Raw genomic sequence first — 6,000 nt, 5'->3', positions numbered from 1 at the left:
CAGCGGCCTCCGCTGTGACCCACTCGCTACTTTTCTCGCATGTCTCTCTGAATGTTCGAGATCGATAAGAGCCAACTGAGAAATAGAATTAGGCCCTAATGGAAAGTACAAACTAGCTTTCTATTTACTAAATCCCTCCAGGGGGGTTCTGGGTAGGTAAAGAGCAGACTGAGAACCGAGACTGCAGCTGAAGACGTATGCGTACGCTTTTGTGTGTGTGTGTGTGCATGGAAGGGACATACTGGAAATGAACTGAAAATCAAGTTACGTTCTTCAGCTGCTGTCTTAACCTCAGATACATGGATTTTTTCAGAGAGTACCTTTGTCAAAGCAAACACCTGAAAATATGTTACACAATTATGTGAATGTTACCTATGTGACGCTTTTCCTGTCATCAACCCCTGTTTTTTTATCTCTCTCTACCTGTGACTTTCCAAAGTGACATTGAAAGAGTAACATGAGCCTCAGCATGGCCTGGACATGACTGATGTGAAACGCACAGACATTCAAGGGCTTTTCCACTAACGGGTGAACACTTGTCCGGTCAACTGGGACTCTGAATGTTTCATAAGAACACAGGGGGGGTTTCAGATGTCTCTCTTTGTGTGTGTGTGTGTGTGTGTGCACAGAGGGAAAATCCGGCGAGTGCTTTTTAAACGAGACATATGTCATGTCACGTGAGATTAACGAGAGATAGATGTAGGTTACGTGTCAACATCGGGTATCCTCAAAGTGAACTGGACATCAGAGCCGCGTGAACTCGGCCGTGGCGACGTTGTGTGTGACAGGTCACTTCAGGTTGCAAAGGAACCAAAAGAACAGCCATAATGTACAGGCTGGGCTTCAAATAGACAACATGTGGCTGATGTCACGGTGTCTATACGTCCACTTCTTATACATAAATGTGTATATATATATATATATATATATATATATACTGTATATATATAGTATATGCCTGCTCTCAGTAGGTCTTGACAGGTTAGATAGCGAATGTGTGGGTCGAGCTGGTGGCAATAATCACTCTCTTCCGCCATGCTTCAAATACCTCCAGGACTTGCCCTTATCTCTACCTCGGGAAGGGGAAGACATGGTTTCACACAGCCACTAAACCCCACACACACACTGACACACCCCGGGATGCTGCTTGTCTCTTCCCAGCAGCCCTTTGGGTTGTGTACGACGGGCATCTCTGCAGAAACCAACGTTTATTAACGCTGTCATTCAAAACGACATGCTGTGGTTTGAGATGGGTTTGGGATTTGCGGCATTAGACCACAGTGTAAACCACCTTCCCCTTATTGGTTCTGCAGAAGGCTTGCCTTTCGGCGTTTGAAGTTAGACTGAATCACTTTACATTATAGCTAAGCATATGATGGCTGATAAATCTTGCTACATGTCAAGACCTTCTGCCGGTCTGTCAGTAAATGTCAGAGGTGGGAGTGTTTCATACTGGCTGAGTAATGTTTTTATTTTGCGTCAGTTATCTGCACAACTGCTTGCCATATTTGTCTTTAAACATTACATTTAGAGCATGAAAAAGTGCTGATCTTCACTACTGCTGTAAACAAAAAAAGCATCTGATGTTCGCTTTAGCAGGTGGTGCCAAAAAAACGAATGTACCGTAATAGCTTTTTCGCAAAAAAGATCAACATTGTGCATGTGATAATGTCCTGTTGCTTCGATTTGCTGTGATGCAAGTCGCTTGATGTGAGGAGATCTGATGTGACACGCTGTGCAATGATGTCACGCCATGCAACACCATGTGGACGTTTTGATTGGCACTTTGTTTTCAGACATCCCCACACTGCTGATGGTGACGGATACAACCCAATCAGTGCAGCAATGCCAAAATGTGTCCCACCCAAGCACTGAAGCCCAAGCAACACCGAGTCTGTGAATTATCCACTGTTAATACTATCCCAACGAGGTAGAAAAAAAGGCTACTATGGAAGCACAAAGGGTTTCTAGCTTGGCTATTTTTTGTTCTCAATGCTAATTGCCTGACCCAAGATTTGTGTTTCCTCATAAGTACAAACCCAGACAAAGCACACCGTCAGCAAATATTCTCCCTCAGCTTTCGACTGTGCTCCCTAATCCTCAATTATTCAGAACTTATGAATAACGCACTTTACCTCAAGCTGGCAAGTGGGGGTATTTTTGCACATGGCTTCTTGAATTAGACATAACCACACAATGGCAAAACATACAATTTTCATGCCAGCCTGTTTTTTGTGTGCGGGTTATAAAAGTGCCCTAGTAAGTATTCCGCTGTCAATACACATGGGGAGCGTCTACAAATCCGTAAGCATCAGCTTCAAAGCTCACTGCTTTCAGTGTGACTGACCGGGTGTGTGGAAGGAACGTAGCCATGTTTAATTGATCGAAAATCTCTGCAGCTTCCCTCTTCCTAATGCGCGGTTCAACGTTATTTCTAATGAGTGAATAAAACCCGTATAACCCATTGTCACTGTTTTAGGTTCGTGTCCTGTTTTATCTTGTGATTGTCTGCCGTGTCTCTGATTGTTTCCTGTTGCGTCCAATCACGTGCGCCTCCCCAGTGTGTTTAAAGCAGGAGTGTCCCCGACTCCTTGGTCGGTTCTTTATTCATTTTTGGTGAGTCTGTGTTTTTCACTCTACCAATTAAAGTGATTTTGTGACGGGTCTGCTTTTGATTCAGAGTACTTTAACCGAATTTAGAGCGATTTACACCTAGAGAGACAGTTCACCTTGCTCACCAAAATACACTTTTTCCTACCTGGAGCACCGTCTATGAAAATACACGTATGTTTTTGTGGTTTTGAAGTGCATCTTCACTTAGAGTCAGACTGAATGAGAGAAGACAACTTTACGGATGTCTCCAAAATTGCAATTTGCACCTAAAGAATCGAGATTGATGAACATGGGAAATGGAAAAATGTGCATTTTAGATTTGGGTTTTAACTGTCTCTTTAAGACATTCTGGAATCACCGTGACAAGACATGCACATCCTTCATCAGTCTCGTAATGAACTACACTTAGAAAAATGAATAACCATTAAATTAACTGCCGCATTTCCTTCTAAATTTTGGCACATTATGGGATTTGATGTGGGACAAAACAATTAAGATTTATCGAAGCCATGAGGTAGAAGATTAATGAGCACCAATATGACTTATTCTATGGAGGTGAAAAAGCAGATGAAAATGTAAAATTGACACTTTATTTCTAGTGGTCAAAGATGGCACCATGGCTCGGAAGTATATTCCAGGTTTATTAGAAAGTTGACTAAGGGCTCTGACCCCTCTGAGGAAGGTTTAAGCAGATTGATGGAGCGAGTAATAGCCTTTACCCCTTAATGGGAGCCTGGAAAACCGAGTGTTCAGCACGCTGGACCGCGGCGCCAGGGCCCCGCGCGCTCGTTAGTTGACCGTGGGGCTGAACGAATCCAAAGTACACGGCACTGTGGAGTGCTCCTTTTTCATCTGCATTAACAATCTCTCCCTCTCTTTCTCTCACTCAGACCATGACTTTCTATAACAGGTATGTTATCTTATCCTGTGTCAATGCAGCACAGCCACCCCTCAGCCGCGCCGTGGTGTTCGGGTCGAAGTTGTCCATGCGTGGGGCTTTCCCGCTGCAGGACGGCGCGTGCGCTTGTCTGATCTCATGAAGACGTGCGCGTTCGGACAGATGATCCACTGGTGCGCGCGTGTGTTCTGTGCCCTAGCTGTGTCTCAGATCACCCCGAGTGCTGGTGTGAACTGATTATGAGGATATAATAAGCATTGATCATCAAATATTAAATCTGCCATACACCATTTACCCCCCCCCCCCCGCCCCTCCTCCTCCTCCTCCCGTGCCAGCAGACGCGCTCCGCACAGTCAACGTGGAGAGGAAGCGGAGTCCAGCTCCTCTTCCTCTCTTCTCGCTTTTCTAAAGTCCAACACTCAATTCAATTTAGCGAGTGATCTACTGCCGTGGCCCAAGCACCGTCCACATGAGAGCAAATCAAGCAGGCTTCGCCATAACGAGGCGCCCCCAAATCAGCAGTGTTACTCATCATTGAGCTTATTGATGCTCGTTTTCCGGAACGAATCCCCCCGCCCCCCCCCCCCTCCTCTCGCTTCTCTCACACTCAGAACTCTTCGCTGAGAATTCAACCACAAGACCAGTTTTTCTTTGGACGCGCTGGAGACATACGAAGAAACTCATGGAGCGCGGGAATAATTAGAGAAGATCAACTTTTTTTTCTGAGCAGCTGATCTTTTTAAAGTGGAAGCCATCCGTGGGTAAGCTTTCATGGGATATTTGGGCTGTATAGGGAGGCTGGCTTCTCTGATATAGGCGCCTCTTCGTCGCGTATTCCTGCGGGAGGATGACTGGACGCACGAGGAAGTGAAGGCTCGAGGACATTGTTGTATTTTAGTCTGCAGGTGATTAACTGTTGCAATTGGTTTTGAAAACAGGCACCTCTTTTGGATGCAACGTCTGGGAATAACAAGTTGAGTCTTGACATTGGTGTTGGAATGATCTGACAACAAGGGGAAATGTTATTCGTACCAATTTGGAAATGGAAAAAAGAAGATACGTTTTTAGAACATGCTAGGTCTGGCAACGTGTTCCCAAATTCCTCCACATACAGCCTACAAAGTCGACCCCAACGCATCCCTACTGGCTCGAAACGGTCGTTTATGAGCCACTAAATTCACTTCGTGAACACTGAGAACTACCGTCTCATTTTCTGCTTGGCTTTCTGGAAATGTGAGTCCGGGGGAGACCAGCACGCGCACCACACGGAGTCGCCAAGGCTGCGACGCACGACCCAATTTTCCGTCGGGGAACCGGGCTTGGCACCGCAGCATCGCAACGACGTCCACGCGTTTTCTCTCCGTGATGCCTGCGGTTGCACCGATTCCACGACCGGCCAGTGGATAGTGTTTTTTCCCCAATGGTTCACACCGGGCAGGTGTCTCAGAGAAGGCAAAACCTCGGCAGTTTTGTTCAGTACATCCTGGACACACCTTTTTTAATGTCAGTCAAGGTAAGTTTGGCCTATTTTCACTTTACGTCTCTTAGAGGAAAGCTGGCGGAGAGCGCGCGGAGGTGTTGCTTGTTTATTCGACCTGTAGCCGAACTAATCCCAAAAGAGTGATTTTATTTTTGGTCTTTTCCTCAGATTTCGCGTGAAATGGTTTTACGAACAATTGCAGATTTCATTAAGCCACCGGACTTGGACTAGAAATATTTATAGGGAATGATCAGAAAAAATGATTTTGCGACAACATTTATGTTTGCTCTAATCATTGATTTCATTCTAAACAGTTTCTCAGCGTGACAACAGTCAGACCACAGGGTTCATTTTGGGAACAGTCCTGCACATGTTCATTACGAAATGGGCTCTATGTGCTGTATTTAACATAATGATTCACTGAATTATCTTAACAACTATTGCCGGTTAAATATGTTCTGCTCTGAAATCCTGGACGCTGTCCATGGTGCTGAGCAGTATTACGTGACATGCGCTGACCGTGGAAGGCCTTCTATACCACGTCTCCAGACTACAGTCATTGCACAACCTGATGCAGCGACGAATCGGCTCTAACAAAATGAAATGTTTGAGACCTGAAACTTTCAACAATAATCTGGCTGGTTATGACAAAGGTGCAGACGTTGGATCAGACAGAGCACGATCTCAATGTATCTCAGCCCCCTTTTTCCCCTCTCCTCTCCTTGCATCTAGAACGACATTTTCTTTTGATCCGTTGACAAAATTTCCCTTGTTACTTTATAGTCAATACGGCATATTGATTTCAATTAAAGGAGATAAAAAAAGAAACTGTAGTAGATCCAAATTCTGCGGCTGTCGTGAAATTATTTTTACATCCAAGCACAACAATTGAATGGTCAATTGTCCTTTGTAAATGCATATTCATCATCTGAGTGTTTGTGACTTCATACCAGTGTTTAATCTTTCTAGAAATTTTAGCTCACTTTTCTGCTGCGCCCACTGTGACTTC

General features: G+C 44.9%; 1 protein-coding gene across 5 annotated transcripts in view; it reads left to right on the top strand.

Annotated features, from left to right (window-relative positions):
- Positions 1-3,867: 3,867 nt before the first annotated feature.
- Positions 3,868-6,000, top strand: part of LOC119221097 (voltage-dependent T-type calcium channel subunit alpha-1I-like) — a 116,189-nt gene continuing 114,056 nt past the window's right edge. For all 5 annotated transcript variants that reach the window (XM_062566325.1, XM_062566324.1, XM_062566323.1 and 2 more), the window contains exon 1: positions 3,868-5,024. The gene's annotated coding sequence lies outside the window, so the exon portion shown is untranslated. The remainder of the gene's footprint in view (positions 5,025-6,000) is intronic.

Source organism: Pungitius pungitius, chromosome 12, assembly GCF_949316345.1.
Source record: "Pungitius pungitius chromosome 12, fPunPun2.1, whole genome shotgun sequence".
NCBI lineage: Eukaryota > Metazoa > Chordata > Actinopteri > Perciformes > Gasterosteidae > Pungitius > Pungitius pungitius.
Note: the sequence above shows the minus strand (reverse complement) of the source record. Positions and strands in the feature narration are given on the sequence as shown.